Source organism: Plectropomus leopardus, chromosome 13 (assembly GCF_026936395.1).
Source record: "Plectropomus leopardus strain MGB_pleo_1.0 chromosome 13, ASM2693639v1, whole genome shotgun sequence".
In the NCBI taxonomy this organism is placed as follows: Eukaryota; Metazoa; Chordata; class Actinopteri; order Perciformes; family Serranidae; genus Plectropomus; species Plectropomus leopardus.
In genome coordinates this window covers 20,754,222-20,778,756 of record NC_142188.1, presented here as the reverse complement: position 1 = coordinate 20,778,756, position 24,535 = coordinate 20,754,222, and the positions used below count along the sequence as shown (strand labels likewise).

The 24,535-nt window shown below is 34.8% G+C and overlaps 1 protein-coding gene across 2 annotated transcripts in view; it reads left to right on the top strand.

The window, feature by feature from the left end:
• The window catches only part of slc35f3b (solute carrier family 35 member F3b), an 80,008-nt gene extending 65,420 nt beyond the window's left edge, over window positions 1-14,588 (top strand). The window contains exon 9 of one of the 2 annotated variants that reach the window (XR_015778505.1): window positions 14,178-14,584. The gene's annotated coding sequence lies outside the window, so the exon portion shown is untranslated. Of the gene's footprint in view, window positions 1-14,177 lie in introns of both variants that reach the window. The other variant, XM_088086776.1, reaches the window with a different exon arrangement.
• The last annotated feature ends 9,947 nt before the right edge of the window (window positions 14,589-24,535 follow it).

Genomic DNA, 24,535 nt, shown 5'->3' with positions numbered 1-24,535 from the left:
ATTTGTATTGAATTTTTATTCTGTTCAAGGTCTTTAGTGTATCCCGTGTCTATTAATTTACACACAAATCGTGCTACTATGTGAATAGTGCCAAAATATATTGTGGAAAACGCAAATGTTCAAACCACCAGCTGGGTGGCACAAGCAGGAATAGAACTCCTTATCATTGCATTGAAAGACAATGACCTTACCACTCAACCAATAAATAAATCACTGGGATTGGGAATTTTAGTTTTGAAATTAATTAAGCAGCACAGGATATGACATGTCAAATTTTAAATCACAAGAGATTACCACCGCTGGGCAGAAACAGGAGATCTACCCAGGTGCAGGTAGTTTCCTGACAACCTCTTTAACCCCACCCACTGGCTCGTAGCCTAGGAAGCAGCCTCAGACAAAGAAAGCACAGAGAGGGAAGTCAAAAAACTATTGACAACAATTTCACCGTTGGTAATACAGCCCTGAAAAAAAATCACATATCAACCTGCTGGTTTCTGATGTACTGTGTATTCAGAAAGTCTAGAACTTGCAAACCTGGGACTTAAATCTTAGAGTACCGTATCTAAAGTAGCTGTTTTATCCATTGTGCCACAAAGCATTGGTGATGAAATTCCTTTTAAAATTAACCCCATTCTGCTTGTTTTAGTTGTATTGTCAAATAAATTGGTTCAAAAAATGATTATAGATAAAGAAAATTTTGACCATAGACTGCACATGACAACAAGACACTAAATATCACTGTGGGCTCATCGTGATGCCGACTGGAACATCATTTTTAACATGATATCTAGCATCTAAAGGATGTCTGTTTTGGGAGCATTTCAATGAAGACTTAGAGATATAGATGTTGATTGATTTTTTATATTAATAAATATATAGAGTGCTGAACTTGTGAATGGACAATAGGTCGCAGTGAGGAAAACTTTGGACACAATTCAGTGGATTTGCTGAAAAGATTTCAGCTCTGTACTGCTGATGTATTTTTTTAAATTGGAAAATAAAATGTCTACAGGTACATTTATACATCATGTCTGCTATAAGCAATCATGACCCAGTTTCACTGACTCCAGGTTGTGCAAGTTGAGTTTCGTATATAACTTATTTTGAGATTTCAATTTCTCATTTGTGGAACCCTCAAATGGCAAACTATCCCAAGACAAAGCCAAACTAGGCAAAAAACCTCATGATTTAGCACGTCAATGAAATGGCCAAAAACGCCATAGTAAAGTATGTCGAAAGATGTCAAATTTTGGCCTATCTTAAAAATGGCTGAAAACGACATAGAATAGCTTGTAGAAAGCCGTCATAGCATACAAAGTGGAAATCAAGGCCAAAAAAGGCCAAAAACATCATAATTTAGCATTTCAAAAAAATGATGAAAAAGGCAATAGTATAGTATGGCGAAAAAAGTCAAATTTTGACCACTCCTAAAAATGGCTGAAAATGACATAGAATACCTTGCAGAGACTCGTTATAGCGCATAAAGTGGAAATCAAGGCCAAAAAATGTCAAAATCCTCAACATTTAGCATGTCAAAAAAATGACGAAGAAGGCAATAGCATAGTATGGCGAAAAAAGTCAAATTTTGACCGCTCCTAAAAATGGCTGAAAACAACATAGAATAGCTTGTAGAAAGCCGTCATAGCATACAAAGTGGAAATCAAGGCCAAAAAGGCCAAAAACATCATAATTTAGCATGTCAAAAAAATGACGAAAAAGGCAATAGTATAATATGGCGAAAAAAGTCAAATTTTGACCGCTCCTAAAAATGGCTGAAAATGACATAGAATAGCTTGTAGAGACTCGTTATAACGCATAAAGTGGAAATCAAGGCCAAAACATGTCAAAATCCTCAACATTTAGCATGTCAAAAAAATGACGAAGAAGGCAATAGTATGGCTAAAAATGTAAAATTTTGACCGCTCCTAAAAATGGCTGAAAACGACATAGAATAGCTTGTAGAAAGCCGTCATAGCATACAAAGTGGAAATCAAGGCCAAAAGAGCCCAAAAACATCATAATTTAGCATGTCAAAAAAATGATGAGAAAGGCAATAGTATAGTATGGCGAAAAAAGTCAAATTTTGACCACTCCTAAAAATGGCTGAAAATGACATAGAATAGCTTGTAGAGACTCGTTATAGCGCATAAAGTGGAAATCAAGGCCAAAAAATGTCAAAATCCTCAAAATTTAGCATGTCAAAAAAATGACGAAGAGGACAATAGTATAGTATGGCGAAAAATGTCAAATTTTGACCGCTCCTAAAAATGGCTGAAAATGACATAGAATAGCTTGTAGAGACTCGTTATAGGGCATAAAGTGGAAATCAAGGCCAAAAAGGCCAAAAACATCATAATTTAGCATGTCAAAAAAATGACGAAAAAGGCAATAGTATAGTATGGCGAAAACTTTCAAATTTTGACCGCTCCTAAAAATGGCTGAAAACGACATAGAATAGCTTGTAGAAAGCCGTCATAGCATACAAAGTGGAAATCAAGGCCAAAAAAGGCCAAAAACATCATAATTTAGCATGTCAAAAAAAGACGAGAAGGCAATAGTATAGTATGGCGAAAAAAGTCAAATTTTGACCGCTCCTCAAAATGGCTGAAAACGACATAGAATAGCTTGTAGAAAGCCGTCATAGCATACAAAGTGGAAATCAAGGCCAAAAAAGGCCAAAAACATCATAATTTAGCATGTCAAAAAAATGACGAAAAAGGCAATAGTATAGTATGGCGAAAAAAGTCAAATTTTGACCGCTCCTCAAAATGGCTGAAAACGACATAGAATAGCTTGTAGAAAGCCGTCATAGCATACAAAGTGGAAATCAAGGCCAAAAACGGCTAAAAACATCATAATTTAACATGTCAAAAAACTAACGAAGAAGGCAATAGTATAGTATGGCTAAAAATGTCAAATTTTGACCGCTCCTCAAAATGGCTGAAAACGACATAGAATAGCTTGTAGAAAGCCGTCATAGCATACAAAGTGGAAATCAAGGCCAAAAAAGGCCAAAAACATCATAATTTAGCATGTCAAAAAAATGACGAAAAAGGCAATAGTATAGTATGGCGAAAAAAGTCATAATTTTGACCACTCCTAAAAATGGCTCAAAACGACATAGAATACCTTGTAGAGACTCGTTATAACATACAAAGTGGAAATCAAGCCCAAAAAAGGCCAAAAACATCATAATTTAGCATGTCAAAAAAAATGACGAAAAAAGCAATAGTATAGTATGGCGAAAAAAGTCAAATTTTGACCGCTCCTCAAAATGGCTGAAAACGACATAGAATAGCTTGTACAGACCCGTCATAGCGTATGAAGTGGAAATCAAGGCCAAAAAAGGCTAAAAACATCATAATTTAGCATGTCAAAAAGATTACGACAAAGGCAATAGTATAGTATGGCTAAAAATGTCAAATTTTGACCGCTCCTAAAAATGGCTGAAAACAACATAGAATAGTTTGTAGAGACTCGTTATAGCGCATAAAGTGGAAATCAAGGCCAAAAAAAGGCCAAAAACATCATAATTTAGCATGTCAAAAAAATGACAAAAAAGGCAATAGTATAGTATGGCGAAAAAAGTCAAATTTTGACCGCTCCTCAAAATGGCTGAAAACGACATAGAATAGCTTGTAGAAAGCCGTCATAGCATACAAAGTGGAAATCAAGGCCAAAAACGGCTAAAAACATCATAATTTAGCATTTCAAAAAAATGACGAAGAAGGCAATAGTATAGCATGGCGAAAAATGTCCAATTTTGACCGCTCCTCAAAATGGCTGAAAACGACATAGAATAGCTTGTAGAAAGCCGTCATAGCATACAAAGTGGAAATCAAGGCCAAAAAAGGCCAAAAACATCATAATTTAGCATGTCAAAAAAATGACGAAGAAGGCAATAGTATAGTATGGCGAAAAAAGTCAAATTTTGAACGCTCCTAAAATGGCTGAAAACGACATAGAATAGCTTGTAGAAAGCCGTCATAGCATACAAAGTTGAAATCAAGGCCACAAAAGGCTAAAAACATCATAATTTAGCATGTCAAAAAAATGACGAAAAAGGCAATAGTATAGTATGGCGAAAAAAGTCATAATTTTGACCACTCCTAAAAATGGCTCAAAACGACATAGAATACCTTGTAGAGACTCGTTATAACATACAAAGTGGAAATCAAGCCCAAAAAAGGCCAAAAACATCATAATTTAGCATGTCAAAAAAAATGATGAAAAAGGCAATAGTATAGTATGGCGAAAACTTTCAAATTTTGACCGCTCCTAGAAATGGCTGAAAACGACATAGAATAGCTAGTAGAAAGCCGTCATAGCATACAAAGTGGAAATCAAGCCCAAAAAAGGCCAAAAACATCATAATTTAGCATGTCAAAAAAAATGACGAAAAAAGCAATAGTATAGTATGGCAAAAAATGTCAAATTTTGACCAATCCCAAAATGGCTGAAAATGACATAGAATACCTTCTGGAAAGCTGTCATAGCATACAAAGTGGAAATCAAGGCCAAAAAAGGCCAAAAACATCATAATTTAGCATGTCAAAAAAATGACGAAAAAGGCAATAGTATAGTATGGCGAAAAAAGTCAAATTTTGACCGCTCCTAAAAATGGCTGAAAACGACATAGAATAGCTTGTAGAAAGCCGTCATAGCATACAAAGTGGAAATCAAGGCCAAAAAAGGCTAAAAACATCATAATTTAGCATGTCAAAAAGATTACGACAAAGGCAATAGTATAGTATGGCTAAAAATGTCAAATTTTGACCGCTCCTCAAAATGGCTGAAAACGACATAGAATAGCTTGTAGAAAGCCGTCATAGCATACAAAGTGGAAATCAAGGCCAAAAAAGGCCAAAAACATCATAATTTAGCATGTCAAAAAAATGACGAAAAAGGCAATAGTATAGTATGGCGAAAAAAGTCATAATTTTGACCACTCCTAAAAATGGCTCAAAACGACATAGAATACCTTGTAGAGACTCGTTATAACATACAAAGTGGAAATCAAGCCCAAAAAAGGCCAAAAACATCATAATTTAGCATGTCAAAAAAAATGACGAAAAAAGCAATAGTATAGTATGGCGAAAAAAGTCAAATTTTGACCGCTCCTCAAAATGGCTGAAAACGACATAGAATAGCTTGTACAGACCCGTCATAGCGTATGAAGTGGAAATCAAGGCCAAAAAAGGCTAAAAACATCATAATTTAGCATGTCAAAAAGATTACGACAAAGGCAATAGTATAGTATGGCTAAAAATGTCAAATTTTGACCGCTCCTAAAAATGGCTGAAAACAACATAGAATAGTTTGTAGAGACTCGTTATAGCGCATAAAGTGGAAATCAAGGCCAAAAAAAGGCCAAAAACATCATAATTTAGCATGTCAAAAAAATGACAAAAAAGGCAATAGTATAGTATGGCGAAAAAAGTCAAATTTTGACCGCTCCTCAAAATGGCTGAAAACGACATAGAATAGCTTGTAGAAAGCCGTCATAGCATACAAAGTGGAAATCAAGGCCAAAACGGCTAAAAACATCATAATTTAGCATTTCAAAAAAATGACGAAGAAGGCAATAGTATAGCATGGCGAAAAATGTCCAATTTTGACCGCTCCTCAAAATGGCTGAAAACGACATAGAATAGCTTGTAGAAAGCCGTCATAGCATACAAAGTGGAAATCAAGGCCAAAAAAGGCCAAAAACATCATAATTTAGCATGTCAAAAAAATGACGAAGAAGGCAATAGTATAGTATGGCGAAAAAAGTCAAATTTTGACCGCTCCTAAAAATGGCTGAAAACGACATAGAATAGCTTGTAGAAAGCCGTCATAGCATACAAAGTTGAAATCAAGGCCACAAAAGGCTAAAAACATCATAATTTAGCATGTCAAAAAAATGACGAAAAAGGCAATAGTATAGTATGGCGAAAAAAGTCATAATTTTGACCACTCCTAAAAATGGCTCAAAACGACATAGAATACCTTGTAGAGACTCGTTATAACATACAAAGTGGAAATCAAGCCCAAAAAAGGCCAAAAACATCATAATTTAGCATGTCAAAAAAAATGATGAAAAAGGCAATAGTATAGTATGGCGAAAACTTTCAAATTTTGACCGCTCCTAGAAATGGCTGAAAACGACATAGAATAGCTAGTAGAAAGCCGTCATAGCATACAAAGTGGAAATCAAGCCCAAAAAAGGCCAAAAACATCATAATTTAGCATGTCAAAAAAAATGACGAAAAAAGCAATAGTATAGTATGGCAAAAAATGTCAAATTTTGACCAATCCCAAAATGGCTGAAAATGACATAGAATACCTTCTGGAAAGCTGTCATAGCATACAAAGTGGAAATCAAGGCCAAAAAAGGCCAAAAACATCATAATTTAGCATGTCAAAAAAATGACGAAAAAGGCAATAGTATAGTATGGCGAAAAAAGTCAAATTTTGACCGCTCCTAAAAATGGCTGAAAACGACATAGAATAGCTTGTAGAAAGCCGTCATAGCATACAAAGTGGAAATCAAGGCCAAAAAAGGCTAAAAACATCATAATTTAGCATGTCAAAAAGATTACGACAAAGGCAATAGTATAGTATGGCTAAAAATGTCAAATTTTGACCGCTCCTAAAAATGGCTGAAAACAACATAGAATAGCTTGTAGAGACTCGTTATAGCGCATAAAGTGGAAATCAAGGCAAAAAAAGGCCAAAAACATCATAATTTAGCATGTCAAAAAAATGATGAAAAAGGCAATAGTATAGTATGGCGAAAACTTTCAAATTTTGACCGCTCCTAGAAATGGCTGAAAACGACATAGAATAGCTTGTAGAAAGCCGTCATAGCATACAAAGTGGAAATCAAGGCCAAAAAATGTCAAAATCCTCAACATTTAGCATGTCAAAAAAATGACGAAGAAGGCAATAGTATAGTATGGCAAAAAATGTCAAATTTTGACCAATCCCAAAATGGCTGAAAATGACATAGAATACCTTCTGGAAAGCTGTCATAGCATACAAAGTGGAAATCAAGCCCAAAAAAGGCCAAAAACATCATAATTTAGCATGTCAAAAAAAATGACGAAAAAAGCAATAGTATAGTATGGCGAAAAAAGTCAAATTTTGACCGCTCCTAAAAATGGCTGAAAACGACATAGAATAGCTTGTACAGACCCGTCATAGCGTATGAAGTGGAAATCAAGGCCAAAAAAGGCTAAAAACATCATAATTTAGCATGTCAAAAAGATTACGACAAAGGCAATAGTATAGTATGGCTAAAAATGTCAAATTTTGACCGCTCCTAAAAATGGCTGAAAACAACATAGAATAGCTTGTAGAGACTCGTTATAGCGCATAAAGTGGAAATCAAGGCAAAAAAAGGCCAAAAACATCATAATTTAGCATGTCAAAAAAATGATGAAAAAGGCAATAGTATAGTATGGCGAAAACTTTCAAATTTCGACCGCTCCTAGAAATGGCTGAAAACGACATAGAATAGCTTGTAGAAAACCATCATAGCATACAAAGTGGAAATCAAGGCCAAAAAATGTCAAAATCCTCAACATTTAGCATGTCAAAAAAATGACGAAAAAGGCAATAGTATAGTATGGCAAAAAATGTCAAATTTTGACCAATCCCAAAATGGCTGAAAATGACATAGAATACCTTCTGGAAAGCTGTCATAGCATACAAAGTGGAAATCAAGGCCAAAAAAGGCCAAAAACATCATAATTTAGCATGTCAAAAAAATGACGAAAAAGGCAATAGTATAGTATGGCGAAAAAAGTCAAATTTTGACCGGTCCTAAAAATGGCTGAAAACGACATAGAATAGCTTGTAGAAAGCCGTTATAGCATACAAAGTGGAAATCAAGGCCAAAAAAGGCCAAAAACATCATAATTTAGCATGTCAAAAAAATGACGAAAAAGGCAATAGTATAGTATGGCGAAAAATGTCAAATTTTGACCGCTCCTCAAAATGGCAGAAAACAACATAGAATAGCTTGTAGAGACCCGTCATAGGGTATGAAGTTGAAATCAAGGCCAAAAAAGGCCAAAAACATCATAATTTAGCATGTCAAAAAAATGACGAAAAAGGCAATAGTATAGTATGGCGAAAACTTTCAAATTTTGACCACTCCTCAAAATGGCTGAAAACGACCTAGAATAGCTTGTAGAAGGCTGTCATAGCATACAAAGTGGAAATCAAGGCCAAAAAATGTCAAAATCCTCAACATTTAGCATGTCAAAAAAATGACGAAGAAGGCAATAGTATAGTATGGCTAAAAATGTCAAATTTTGACCGCTCCTAAAAATGGCTGAAAACGACCTAGAATAGCTTGTAGAAAGCCGTCATAGCATACAAAGTGGAAATCAAGGCCAAAAAAGGCCAAAAACATCATAATTTAGCATGTCAAAAAAATGACGAAAAAGGCAATAGTATAGTATGGCGAAAAAAGTCAAATTTTGACCGCTCCTAAAAATGGCTGAAAACAACATAGAATAGCTTCTAGAAACCCATCATAGCATACAAAGTGGAAATCAAGGCCAAAAAAGGTCAAAAACATCATAAATTAGCATGTCAAAAAAAATGATGAGAAAGGCAATAGTATAGTATGGCGAAAAAAGTCAAATTTTGACCACTCCTAAAAATGGCTGAAAACGATATAGAATACCTTGTAGAAGGCTGTCATAGCATACAAAGTGGAAATCAAGGCCAAAAAATGTCAAAATCCTCAACATTTAGCATGTCAAAAAAATTACGAAAAAGGCAATAGTATAGTATGGCGAAAAAAGTCAAATTTTGACCGCTCCTAAAAATGGCTGAAAACGACATAGAATAGCTTGTAGAAAGCTGTCATCACATACAAAGTGGAAATCAAGGCCAAAAAAGGCCAAAAACATCATAATTTAGCATGTCAAAAAAATGATGAAAAAGGCAATAGTATAGTATGGCGAAAAAAGTCAAATTTTGACCGCTCCTCAAAATGGCTGAAAACGACATAGAATAGCTTGTAGAAAGCCGTCATAGCATACAAAGTGGAAATCAAGGCCAAAAAATGCCAAAAACATCATAATTTAGCATGTCAAAAAAATGACGAAGAAGGCAATAGTATAGTATGGCGAAAAAAGTCAAATTTTGACCGCTCCTAAAAATAGCTGAAAACGACATAGAATAGCTTGTATAAAACCGTCATAGCATACAAAGTGGAAATCAAGGCCAAAAAAGGTCAAAAACATCATAAATTAGCATGTCAAAAAAATGACGAAGAAGGCAATAGTATAGTATGGCGAAAAAAGTCAAATTTTGGCCGCTCCTAAAAATGGCTGAAAACGACATAGAATAGCTTGTAGAAAGCCGTCATAGCATACAAAGTGGAAATCAAGGCCAAAAACGGCTAAAAACATCATAATTTAGCATGTCAAAAAAATGACGAAGAAGGCAATAGTATAGCATGGCGAAAAATGTCAAATTTTGACCGCTCCTAAAAATGGCTGAAAATGACGTAGAATAGCTTGTAGAGACCCGTCATAGGGTATGAAGTTGAAATCAAGGCCAAAAAATGTCAAAATCCTCAACATTTAGCATGTCAAAAAAATGACGAAGAAGGCAATAGTATAGTATGGCTAAAAATGTCAAATTTTGACCGCTCCTAAAAATGGCTGAAAACGACCTAGAATAGCTTGTAGAAAGCCGTCATAGCATACAAAGTGGAAATCAAGGCCAAAAAATGCCAAAAACATCATAATTTAGCATGTCAAAAAAATGACGAAGAAGGCAATAGTATAGTATGGCGAAAAAAGTCAAATTTTGACCGCTCCTAAAAATAGCTGAAAACGACATAGAATAGCTTGTATAAAACCGTCATAGCATACAAAGTGGAAATCAAGGCCAAAAAAGGCCAAAAACATCATAATTTAGCATGTCAAAAAAATGACGAAAAAGGCAATAGTATAGTATGGCGAAAAAAGTCAAATTTTGACCGCTCCTAAAAATGGCTGAAAACAACATAGAATAGCTTCTAGAAACCCATCATAGCATACAAAGTGGAAATCAAGGCCAAAAAAGGTCAAAAACATCATAAATTAGCATGTCAAAAAAAATGATGAGAAAGGCAATAGTATAGTATGGCGAAAAAAGTCAAATTTTGACCACTCCTAAAAATGGCTGAAAACGATATAGAATACCTTGTAGAAGGCTGTCATAGCATACAAAGTGGAAATCAAGGCCAAAAAATGTCAAAATCCTCAACATTTAGCATGTCAAAAAAATGACGAAGAAGGCAATAGTATAGTATGGCGAAAAAAGTCAAATTTTGGCCGCTCCTAAAAATGGCTGAAAACGACATAGAATAGCTTGTAGAAAGCCGTCATAGCATACAAAGTGGAAATCAAGGCCAAAAACGGCTAAAAACATCATAATTTAGCATGTCAAAAAAATGACGAAGAAGGCAATAGTATAGCATGGCGAAAAATGTCAAATTTTGACCGCTCCTAAAAATGGCTGAAAATGACGTAGAATAGCTTGTAGAGACCCGTCATAGGGTATGAAGTTGAAATCAAGGCCAAAAAATGTCAAAATCCTCAACATTTAGCATGTCAAAAAAATGACGAAGAAGGCAATAGTATAGTATGGCTAAAAATGTCAAATTTTGACCGCTCCTAAAAATGGCTGAAAACGACCTAGAATAGCTTGTAGAAAGCCGTCATAGCATACAAAGTGGAAATCAAGGCCAAAAAATGCCAAAAACATCATAATTTAGCATGTCAAAAAAATGACGAAGAAGGCAATAGTATAGTATGGCGAAAAAAGTCAAATTTTGACCGCTCCTAAAAATAGCTGAAAACGACATAGAATAGCTTGTATAAAACCGTCATAGCATACAAAGTGGAAATCAAGGCCAAAACAGGCCAAAAACATCATAATTTAGCATGTCAAAAAAATGACGAAAAAGGCAATAGTATAGTATGGCGAAAAAAGTCAAATTTTGACCGCTCCTAAAAATGGCTGAAAACGACATAGAATAGCTTGTAGAAAGCTGTCATCACATACAAAGTGGAAATCAAGGCCAAAAAAGGCCAAAAACATCATAATTTAGCATGTCAAAAAAATGATGAAAAAGGCAATAGTATAGTATGGCGAAAAAAGTCAAATTTTGACCGCTCCTCAAAATGGCTGAAAACGACATAGAATAGCTTGTAGAAAGCCGTCATAGCATACAAAGTGGAAATCAAGGCCAAAAAAGGCCAAAAACATCATAATTTAGCATTTCAAAAAAATGACGAAGAAGGCAATAGTATAGTATGGCGAAAACTTTCAAATTTTGACCGCTCCTAAAAATGGCTGAAAACGACATAGAATAGCTTGTAGAAAGCCGTCATAGCATACAAAGTGGAAATCAAGGCCAAAAAAGGCCAAAAACATCATAATTTAGCATGTCAAAAAAATGACGAGAAGGCAATAGTATAGTATGGCGAAAAAAGTCAAATTTTGACCGCTCCTAAAAATGGCTGAAAACAACATAGAATAGCTTCTAGAAACCCATCATAGCATACAAAGTGGAAATCAAGGCCAAAAAAGGCCAAAAACATCATAAATTAGCATGTCAAAAAAAATGATGAGAAAGGCAATAGTATAGTATGGCGAAAAAAGTCAAATTTTGACCACTCCTAAAAATGGCTGAAAACGATATAGAATACCTTGTAGAAGGCTGTCATAGCATACAAAGTGGAAATCAAGGCCAAAAAATGTCAAAATCCTCAACATTTAGCATGTCAAAAAAATGACGAAGAAGGCAATAGTATAGTATGGCGAAAAAAGTCAAATTTTGGCCGCTCCTAAAAATGGCTGAAAACGACATAGAATAGCTTGTAGAAAGCCGTCATAGCATACAAAGTGGAAATCAAGGCCAAAAACGGCTAAAAACATCATAATTTAGCATGTCAAAAAAATGACGAAGAAGGCAATAGTATAGCATGGCGAAAAATGTCAAATTTTGACCGCTCCTAAAAATGGCTGAAAATGACGTAGAATAGCTTGTAGAGACCCGTCATAGGGTATGAATTCTAAATCAAGGCCAAAAAATGTCAAAATCCTCAACATTTAGCATGTCAAAAAAATGATGAAGAAGGCAATAGTATAGTATGGCTAAAAATGTCAAATTTTGACCGCTCCTAAAAATGGCTGAAAACGACATAGAATAGCTTGTAGAAAGCCGTTATAGCGTACAAAGTGGAAATCAAGGCCAAAAAAGGCCAAAAACATCATAATTTAGCATGTCAAAAAAATGACGAAGAAGGCAATAGTATAGTATGGCGAAAAATGTCAAATTTTGACCGCTCCTCAAAATGGCAGAAAACAACATAGAATAGCTTGTAGAGACCCGTCATAGGGTATGAAGTTGAAATCAAGGCCAAAAAAGGCCAAAAACATCATAATTTAGCATGTCAAAAAAATGACGAAAAAGGCAATAGTATAGTATGGCGAAAAAAGTCAAATTTTGACCGCTCCTCAAAATGGCTGAAAACGACATAGAATAGCTTGTAGAAAGCCGTCATAGCATACAAAGTGGAAATCAAGGCCAAAAACGGCTAAAAACATCATAATTTAGCATGTCAAAAAAATGACGAAGAAGGCAATAGTATAGCATGGCGAAAAAAGTCAAATTTTGACCGCTCCTCAAAATGGCTGAAAACGACATAGAATAGCTTGTAGAAAGCCGTCATAGCATACAAAGTGGAAATCAAGGCCAAAAAAGGCCAAAAACATCATAATTTAGCATGTCAAAAAATTGACGAAAAGGCAATAGTATAGTATGGCGAAAACTTTCAAATTTTGACCGCTCCTCAAAATGGCTGAAAACGACATAGAATAGCTTGTAGAAAGCCCTCATAGCATACAAAGTGGAAATCAAGGCCAAAAAAGGCCAAAAACATCATAATTTAGCATGTCAAAAAAATGACGAAGAAGGCAATAGTATAGTATGGCGAAAACTTTCAAATTTTGACCGCTCCTCAAAATGGCTGAAAACGACATAGAATAGCTTGTAGAAAGCCGTCATAGCATACAAAGTGGAAATCAAGGCCAAAAAAGGCCAAAAACATCATAATTTAGCATGTCAAAAAAATGACGAAGAAGGCAATAGTATAGTATGGCGAAAAAAGTCAAATTTTGACCGCTCCTAAAAATGGCTGAAAACGACATAGAGTAGCTTGTAGAAAGCCGTCATAGCATACAAAGTGGAAATCAAGGCCAAAAACGGCTAAAAACATCATAATTTAGCATGTCAAAAAAATGACGAAGAAGGCAATAGTATAGCATGGCGAAAAATGTCAAATTTTGACCGCTCCTAAAAATGGCTGAAAATGACGTAGAATAGCTTGTAGAGACCCGTCATAGGGTATGAAGTTGAAATCAAGGCCAAAAAATGTCAAAATCCTCAACATTTAGCATGTCAGAAAAATGACGAAGAAGGCAATAGTATAGTATGGCTAAAAATGTCAAATTTTGACCGCTCCTAAAAATGGCTGAAAACGACATAGAATAGCTTGTAGAGACTCGTTATAGCGCATAAAGTGGAAATCAAGGCCAAAAAAGGCCAAAAACATCATAATTTAGCATGTCAAAAAATTGACGAAAAAGGCAATAGTATAGTATGGCGAAAACTTTCAAATTTTGACCGCTCCTAAAAATGGCTGAAAACGACATAGAATAGCTTGTAGAAAGCCGTCATAGCATACAAAGTGGAAATCAAGGCCAAAAAAGGCCAAAAACATCATAATTTAGCATGTCAAAAAAATGACGAAAAAGGCAATAGTATAGTATGGCGAAAACTTTCAAATTTTGACTGCTCCTAAAAATGGCTGAAAACGACATAGAATAGCTTGTACAGACTTGTTATAGCATACAAAGTGGAAATTAAGTCCATAAAAGTCCAATAACCTCAAAATTTAGCATGTCAAAAAAAAAGAAAGACGACAAAGGCAATAGTATAGTATGGCGAAAAAAGTCAAATTTTGACCGCTCCTAAAAACGGCTGAAAAAAAAAGGAATAGCTTGTAGAGACCTGTTATCATGTGAGGAAGTTATGTTGATTTCCTTTTTGTCTTGTGTTTATGTTGTCTTGTGATTTCCTGTTTTATTTTGAAATCCTAACTCTCCTCTCGTTTCAGGTCACTTACTTCCTCCCTTTGTGGGTTTTCCCGCCAGTGTGATTGTCGGCCCGCCATTATTCTCTCTAACTGTTTTCCCTTACCTTGTGTATATATAGTCAGCGTCTCCCTTTGTCTTGTGCCAGTTCATCTTGTTTTGTCATTTAGAGAACCAGCGCCATTTCCATGCTCAAATTCTATGTCAAGTCATGTTTTGTTTGTTGCTTGATTCTACTTATTGCTCAGGTCAAGTACTTTGTTTTGTTTGTTACTTTGTTGGACTTGTGTTTTCTTTGCTTGTAGTTTATTCCTCGTCAGAGTGATTTTTTGTTAGAACTTTTTCCAACCTCTTTAGAGTGATTTTGTTTTGCCTTCCTCTGTGAAAGACTTTTTCATTGCCTTTAATTAAACTTGTTTTTGATACTTTGATCTCGTGTGTCGTGCATTTAGATTCAGCTCCTAGTTCGGTCTTGTCACCTGTCATAGCATACAAAGTGGAAATTAAGGCCATAAAGGGCCAAAGACCTCAAAATTTAGCATATCAAAAAAATGACGAAAAAGGCAATACTATAGTATGGCTAAAAATGTCAAATTTTGACCGCTCCTAAAAATGGCTGAAAACGACATAGAATAGCTTGTAGAAACCCATCATAGCATACAAAGTGGGAAACAAGGCCAAAAAAGGTCAAAAACATCATAAATTAGCATGTCAAAAAAAATGATGAGAAAGGCAATAGTATAGTATGGCGAAAAAACTCAAATTTTGACCGCTCCTAAAAATGGCTGAAAACGATATAGAATAACTTCTAGAAACCGACCATAGCATACAAAGTGGAAATCAAGGCCAAAAAAGGTCAAAAACATCATAAATTAGCATGTCAAAAAAAATGACGAAAAAGGCAATAGTATAGTATGGCTAAAAATGTCAAATTTTGACCGCTCCTAAAAATGGCTGAAAACGACATAGAATAGCTTGTAGAAAGCCGTCATAGCATACAAAGTGGAAATCAAGCCCAAAAAAGGCCAAAAACATCATAATTTAGCATGTCAAAAAAATGACGAAGAAGGCAATAGTATAGTATGGCGAAAAAAGTCAAATTTTGACCGCTCCTAAAAATGGCTGAAAACGACATAGAGTAGCTTGTAGAAAGCCGTCATAGCATACAAAGTGGAAATCAAGGCCAAAAACGGCTAAAAACATCATAATTTAGCATGTCAAAAAAATGACGAAGAAGGCAATAGTATAGCATGGCGAAAAATGTCAAATTTTGACCGCTCCTAAAAATGGCTGAAAATGACGTAGAATAGCTTGTAGAGACCCGTCATAGGGTATGAAGTTGAAATCAAGGCCAAAAAATGTCAAAATCCTCAACATTTAGCATGTCAGAAAAATGACGAAGAAGGCAATAGTATAGTATGGCTAAAAATGTCAAATTTTGACCGCTCCTAAAAATGGCTGAAAACGACATAGAATAGCTTGTAGAGACTCGTTATAGCGCATAAAGTGGAAATCAAGGCCAAAAAAGGCCAAAAACATCATAATTTAGCATGTCAAAAAATTGACGAAAAAGGCAATAGTATAGTATGGCGAAAACTTTCAAATTTTGACCGCTCCTAAAAATGGCTGAAAACGACATAGAATAGCTTGTAGAAAGCCGTCATAGCATACAAAGTGGAAATCAAGGCCAAAAAAGGCCAAAAACATCATAATTTAGCATGTCAAAAAAATGACGAAAAAGGCAATAGTATAGTATGGCGAAAACTTTCAAATTTTGACTGCTCCTAAAAATGGCTGAAAACGACATAGAATAGCTTGTACAGACTTGTTATAGCATACAAAGTGGAAATTAAGTCCATAAAAGTCCAATAACCTCAAAATTTAGCATGTCAAAAAAAAAGAAAGACGACAAAGGCAATAGTATAGTATGGCGAAAAAAGTCAAATTTTGACCGCTCCTAAAAACGGCTGAAAAAAAAAGGAATAGCTTGTAGAGACCTGTTATCATGTGAGGAAGTTATGTTGATTTCCTTTTTGTCTTGTGTTTATGTTGTCTTGTGATTTCCTGTTTTATTTTGAAATCCTAACTCTCCTCTCGTTTCAGGTCACTTACTTCCTCCCTTTGTGGGTTTTCCCGCCAGTGTGATTGTCGGCCCGCCATTATTCTCTCTAACTGTTTTCCCTTACCTTGTGTATATATAGTCAGCGTCTCCCTTTGTCTTGTGCCAGTTCATCTTGTTTTGTCATTTAGAGAACCAGCGCCATTTCCATGCTCAAATTCTATGTCAAGTCATGTTTTGTTTGTTGCTTGATTCTACTTATTGCTCAGGTCAAGTACTTTGTTTTGTTTGTTACTTTGTTGGACTTGTGTTTTCTTTGCTTGTAGTTTATTCCTCGTCAGAGTGATTTTTTGTTAGAACTTTTTCCAACCTCTTTAGAGTGATTTTGTTTTGCCTTCCTCTGTGAAAGACTTTTTCATTGCCTTTAATTAAACTTGTTTTTGATACTTTGATCTCGTGTGTCGTGCATTTAGATTCAGCTCCTAGTTCGGTCTTGTCACCTGTCATAGCATACAAAGTGGAAATTAAGGCCATAAAGGGCCAAAGACCTCAAAATTTAGCATATCAAAAAAATGACGAAAAAGGCAATACTATAGTATGGCTAAAAATGTCAAATTTTGACCGCTCCTAAAAATGGCTGAAAACGACATAGAATAGCTTGTAGAAACCCATCATAGCATACAAAGTGGGAAACAAGGCCAAAAAAGGTCAAAAACATCATAAATTAGCATGTCAAAAAAAATGATGAGAAAGGCAATAGTATAGTATGGCGAAAAAACTCAAATTTTGACCGCTCCTAAAAATGGCTGAAAACGATATAGAATAACTTCTAGAAACCGACCATAGCATACAAAGTGGAAATCAAGGCCAAAAAAGGTCAAAAACATCATAAATTAGCATGTCAAAAAAAATGACGAAAAAGGCAATAGTATAGTATGGCTAAAAATGTCAAATTTTGACCGCTCCTAAAAATGGCTGAAAACGACATAGAATAGCTTGTAGAAAGCCGTCATAGCATACAAAGTGGAAATCAAGCCCAAAAAAGGCCAAAAACATCATAATTTAGCATGTCAAAAAAATGATGAAAAAGGCAATAGTATAGTATGGCGAAAACTTTCAAATTTTGACCGCTCCTAAAAATGGCTGAAAACAACATAGAATAGCTTGTAGAAAGCCGTCATAGCATACAAAGTGGAAATCAAGGCCAAAAAAGGCCAAAAACATCATAAATTAGCATGTCAAAAAAAATGATGAGAAAGGCAATAGTATAGTATGGCGAAAAAAGTCAAATTTTGACCGCTCCTAAAAATGGCTGAAAACAACATAGAATAGCTTCTAGAAACCCATCATAGCATACAAAGTGGGAAACAAGGCCAAAAAAGGTCAAAAACATCATAAATTAGCATGTCAAAAAAAGATGAGAAAGGCAATAGTATAGTATGGCGAAAAAAGTCAAATTTTGACCGCTCCTAAAAATGGCTGAAAACAACATAGAATAGCTTCTAGAAACCCATCATAGCATACAAAGTGGAAATCAAGGCCAAAAAAGGCCAAAAACATCATAAATTAGCATGTCAAAAAAAATGATGAGAAAGGCAATAGTATAGTATGGCGAAAAAAGTCAAATTTTGACCACTCCTAAAAATGGCTGAAAACGATATAGAATAGCTTGTAGAAGGCTGTCATAGCATACAAAGTGGAAATCAAGGCCAAAACAGGCTAAAAACATCATAATTTAGCATGTCAAAAGAAATGATGAGAAAGGCAATAGTATAGTATGGCGAAAAAAGTCAAATTTTGACCTCTCCTAAAAATGGCTGAAAACAACATAGAATAGCTTCTAGAAACCCATCATAGCATACAAAGTGGAAATCAAGGCCAAAAAAGGCCAAAAACATCATAAATTAGCATGTCAAAAAAAATGATGAGAAAGGCAATAGTATAGTATGGCGAAAAAAGACAAATTTTGACCTCTCCTAAAAATGGCTGAAAACAACATAGAATAGCTTCTAGAAACCCATCATAGCATACAAAGTGGGAAACAAGGCCAAAAAAGGTCAAAAACATCATAAATTAGCATGTCAAAAAAATGATGAGAAAGGCAATAGTATAGTATGGCGAAAAAAGTCAAATTTTGACCGCTCCTAAAAATGGCTGAAAACAACATAGAATAGCTTCTAGAAACCCATCATAGCATACAAAGTGGAAATCAAGGCCAAAAAAGGCCAAAAACATCATAAATTAGCATGTCAAAAAAAATGATGAGAAAGGCAATAGTATAGTATGGCGAAAAATGTCAAATTTTGACCGCTCCTAAAAATGGCTGAAAACAACATAGAATAGCTTCTAGAAACCCACCATAGCATACAAAGTGGAAATTAAGGCCAAAAAAGGCCAAAAACATCATAAATTAGCATGTCAAAAAAAATGACTAAAAAGGCAATAGTATAGTATGGCTAAAACTTTCAAATTTTGACCGCTCCTAAAAATAGCTGAAAACAACATAGAATAGCTTGTAGAAAGCCGTCATAGCATACAAAGTGGAAATCAAGGCCAAAAAAGGCCAAAAACATCATAAATTAGCATGTCAAAAAAAATGATGAGAAAGGCAATAGTATAGTATGGCGAAAAAAGTCAAATTTTGACCTCTCCTAAAAATGGCTGAAAACAACATAGAATAGCTTCTAGAAACCCATCATAGCATACAAAGTGGGAAACAAGGCCAAAAAAGGTCAAAAACATCATAAATTAGCATGTCAAAAAAATGATGAGAAAGGCAATAGTATAGTATGGCGAAAAAAGTCAAATTTTGACCGCTCCTAAAAATGGCTGAAAACAACATAGAATAGCTTCTAGAAACCCATCATAGCATACAAAGTGGAAATCAAGGCCAAAAAAGGCCAAAAACATCATAAATTAGCATGTCAAAAAAAATGATGAGAAAGGCAATAGTATAGTATGGCGAAAAATGTCAAATTTTGACCTCTCCTAAAAATGGCTGAAAACAACATAGAATAGCTTCTAGAAACCCACCATAGCATACAAAGTGGAAATTAAGGCCAAAAAAGGCCAAAAACATCATAAATTAGCATGTCAAAAAAAATGATGAGAAAGGCAATAGTATAGTATGGCTAAAAATGTCAAATTTTGACCGCTCCGAAAAATGGCTGAAAACGACATAGAATAGCTTGCAGAAAGCCGTCATAGCATACAAAGTGGAAATCAAGGCCAAAAAAGGCCAAAAACATCATAATTTAGCATGTCAAAAAAATTGACGAAAAAGGCAATAGTATAGTATGGCTAAAAATGTCAAATTTTGACCGCTCCTAAAAATGGCTGAAAACGACATAGAATAGCTTGTAGAAACCCATCATAGCATACAAAGTGGGAAACAAGGCCAAAAAAGGTCAAAAACATCATAAATTAGCATGTCAAAAAAAATGATGAGAAAGGCAATAGTATAGTATGGCGAAAAAACTCAAATTTTGACCGCTCCTAAAAATGGCTGAAAACGATATAGAATAACTTCTAGAAACCGACCATAGCATACAAAGTGGAAATCAAGGCCAAAAAAGGTCAAAAACATCATAAATTAGCATGTCAAAAAAAATGACGAAAAAGGCAATAGTATAGTATGGCTAAAAATGTCAAATTTTGACCGCTCCTAAAAATGGCTGAAAACGACATAGAATAGCTTGTAGAAAGCCGTCATAGCATACAAAGTGGAAATCAAGCCCAAAAAAGGCCAAAAACATCATAATTTAGCATGTCAAAAAAATGATGAAAAAGGCAATAGTATAGTATGGCGAAAACTTTCAAATTTTGACCGCTCCTAAAAATGGCTGAAAACAACATAGAATAGCTTGTAGAAAGCCGTCATAGCATACAAAGTGGAAATCAAGGCCAAAAAAGGCCAAAAACATCATAAATTAGCATGTCAAAAAAAATGATGAGAAAGGCAATAGTATAGTATGGCGAAAAAAGTCAAATTTTGACCGCTCCTAAAAATGGCTGAAAACAACATAGAATAGCTTCTAGAAACCCATCATAGCATACAAAGTGGGAAACAAGGCCAAAAAAGGTCAAAAACATCATAAATTAGCATGTCAAAAAAAGATGAGAAAGGCAATAGTATAGTATGGCGAAAAAAGTCAAATTTTGACCGCTCCTAAAAATGGCTGAAAACAACATAGAATAGCTTCTAGAAACCCATCATAGCATACAAAGTGGAAATCAAGGCCAAAAAAGGCCAAAAACATCATAAATTAGCATGTCAAAAAAAATGATGAGAAAGGCAATAGTATAGTATGGCGAAAAATGTCAAATTTTGACCTCTCCTAAAAATGGCTGAAAACAACATAGAATAGCTTCTAGAAACCCACCATAGCATACAAAGTGGAAATTAAGGCCAAAAAAGGCCAAAAACATCATAAATTAGCATGTCAAAAAAAATGATGAGAAAGGCAATAGTATAGTATGGCTAAAAATGTCAAATTTTGACCGCTCCGAAAAATGGCTGAAAACGACATAGAATAGCTTGCAGAAAGCCGTCATAGCATACAAAGTGGAAATCAAGGCCAAAAAAGGCCAAAAACATCATAATTTAGCATGTCAAAAAAATTGACGAAAAAGGCAATAGTATAGTATGGCTAAAAATGTCAAATTTTGACCGCTCCTAAAAATGGCTGAAAACGACATAGAATAGCTTGTAGAAACCCACCATAGCATACAAAGTGGAAACAAGGCCAAAAAAGGTCAAAAACATCATAAATTAGCATGTCAAAAAAAATGATGAGAAAGGCAATAGTATAGTATGGCGAAAAAACTCAAATTTTGACCGCTCCTAAAAATGGCTGAAAACGATATAGAATAACTTCTAGAAACCGACCATAGCATACAAAGTGGAAATCAAGGCCAAAAAAGGTCAAAAACATCATAAATTAGCATGTCAAAAAAAATGACGAAAAAGGCAATAGTATAGTATGGCTAAAAATGTCAAATTTTGACCGCTCCTAAAAATGGCTGAAAACGACATAGAATAGCTTGTAGAAAGCCGTCATAGCATACAAAGTGGAAATCAAGGCCAAAAAAGGCCAAAAACATCATAAATTAGCATGTCAAAAAAAATGATGAGAAAGGCAATAGTATAGTATGGTGAAAAAACTCAAATTTTGACCACTCCTAAAAATGGCTGAAAACGATATAGAATAACTTCTAGAAACCGACCATAGCATACAAAGTGGAAATCAAGGCCAAAAAAGGCCAAAAACATCATAAATTAGCATGTCAAAAAAATTGACGAAAAAGGCAATAGTATAGTATGGCTAAAAATGTCAAATTTTGACCGCTCCTAAAAATGGCTGAAAACGACATATAATAGCTTGTAGAAAGCCGTCATAGCATACAAAGTGGAAATCAAGGCCAAAAAAGGCCAAAAACATCATAATTTAGCATGTCAAAAAAATGACGAAGAAGGCAATAGTATAGTATGGCGAAAAAAGTCAAATTTTGACCGCTCCTAAAAATAGCTGAAAACGACATAGAATAGCTTCTAGAAACCCATCATAGCATACAAAGTGGGAAACAAGGCAAAAAAAGGTCAAAAACATCATAAATTAGCATGTCAAAAAAAATGATGAGAAAGGCAATAGTATAGTATGGCGAAAAAAGTCAAATTTTGACCACTCCTAAAAATGGCTGAAAACAACATAGAATAGCTTCTAGAAACCCATCATAGCATACAAAGTGGGAAACAAGGCCAAAAAAGGTCAAAAACATCATAAATTAGCATGTCAAAAAAATGATGAGAAAGGCAATAGTATAGTATGGCGAAAAAAGTCAAATTTTGACCGCTCCTAAAAATGGCTGAAAACAACATAGAATAGCTTGTAGAAACCCATCATAGCATACAAAGTGGAAATCAAGGCCAAAAAAGGCCAAAAACATCATAAATTAGCATGTCAAAAAAAATGATGAGAAAGGCAATAGTATAGTATGGCGAAAAAACTCAAATTTTGACCGCTCCTAAAAATGGCTGAAAACGACATAGAATAACTTCTAGAAACCCATCATAGCATACAAAGTGGAAATCAAGGCCAAAAAAGGCCAAAAACATCATAAATTAGCATGTCAAAAAAATTGACGAAAAAGGCAATAGTATAGTATGGCTAAAAATGTCAAATTTTGACCGCTCCTAAAAATGGCTGAAAACGACATAGAATAGCTTGTAGAAAGCCGTCATAGCATACAAAGTGGAAATCAAGCCCAAAAAAGGCCAAAAACATCATAATTTAGCATGTCAAAAAAATGACTAAAAAGGCAATAGTATAGTATGGTGAAAAAAGTCAAATTTTGACCACTCCTAAAAATAGCTGAAAACGACATAGAATAGCTTCTAGAAACCCATCATAGCATACAAAGTGGGAAACAAGGCCAAAAAAGGTCAAAAACATCATAAATTAGCATGTCAAAAAAAATGATGAGAAAGGCAATAGTGTAGTATGGCGAAAAAAGTCAAATTTTGACCACTCCTAAAAATGGCTGAAAACAACATAGAATAGCTTCTAGAAACCCATCATAGCATACAAAGTGGGAAACAAGGCCAAAAAAGGTCAAAAACATCATAAATTAGCATGTCAAAAAAATGATGAGAAAGGCAATAGTATAGTATGGCGAAAAAAGTCAAATTTTGACCACTCCTAAAAATGGCTGAAAACGATATAGAATAGCTTGTAGAAGGCTGTCATAGCATACAAAGTGGAAATCAAGGCCAAAAAAGGCCAAAAACATCATAAATTAGCATGTCAAAAGAAATGACGAGAAAGGCAACAGTATAGTATGGCGAAAAAACTCGAATTTCGACCGCTCCTAAAAATAGCTGAAAACAACATAGAATAGCTTCTAGAAACCCATCATAGCATACAAAGTGGGAAACAAGGCCAAAAAAGGTCAAAAACATCATAAATTAGCATGTCAAAAAAAATGATGAGAAAGGCAATAGTATAGTATGGCGAAAAAACTCAAATTTTGACCACTCCTAAAAATGGCTGAAAACAACATAGAATAGCTTCTAGAAACCCATCATAGCATACAAAGTGGGAAACAAGGCCAAAAAATGCCAAAAACATCATAAATTAGCATGTCAAAAAAATGATGAGAAAGGCAATAGTATAGTATGGCTAAAATGTCAAATTTGACCGCTCCTCAAAATGGCTGAAAACGACATAGAATAGCTTGTAGAAAGTCATCATAGCATACAAAGTGGAAATCAAGCCCAAAAAGGCCAAAAACATCATAATTTAGCATGTCAAAAAAATGATGAAAAAGGCAATAGTATAGTATGGCGAAAACTTTCAAATTTTGGCCGCTCCTAAAAATGGCTGAAAACAACATAGAATAGCTTGTAGAAAGCCGTCATAGCATACAAAGTGGAAATCAAGGCCAAAAAGGTCAAAAACATCATAAATTAGCATGTCAAAAAATGATGAGAAAGGCAATAGTGTCGTATGGCGAAAAAAGTCAAATTTTGACCACTCCTAAAAATGGCTGAAAACAACATAGAATAGCTTCTAGAAACCCATCATAGCATACAAAGTGGGAAACAAGGCCAAAAAAGGCCAAAAACATCATAAATTAGCATGTCAAAAAAAATGATGAGAAAGGCAATAGTATAGTATGGCGAAAAAACTCTAATTTTGACCGCTCCTAAAAATGGCTGAAAACAACATAGAATAGCTTCTAGAAACCCATCATAGCATACAAAGTGGGAAACAAGGCCAAAAAATGCCAAAAACATCATAAATTAGCATGTCAAAAAAATGATGAGAAAGGCAATAGTATAGTATGGCTAAAAATGTCAAATTTTGACCGCTCCTCAAAATGGCTGAAAACGACATAGAATAGCTTGTAGAAAGCCGTCATAGCATACAAAGTGGAAATCAAGCCCAAAAAAGGCCAAAAACATCATAATTTAGCATGTCAAAAAAATGATGAAAAAGGCAATAGTATAGTATGGCGAAAACTTTCAAATTTTGGCCGCTCCTAAAATGGCTGAAAACAACATAGAATAGCTTGTAGAAAGCCGTCATAGCATACAAAGTGGAAATCAAGGCCAAAAAAGGTCAAAAACATCATAAATTAGCATGTCAAAAAAATGATGAGAAAGGCAATAGTGTCGTATGGCGAAAAAAGTCAAATTTTGACCACTCCTAAAAATGGCTGAAAACGATATAGAATAGCTTGTAGAAGGCTGTCATAGCATACAAAGTGGAAATCAAGGCCAAAAAAGGCCAAAAACATCATAAATTAGCATGTCAAAAGAAA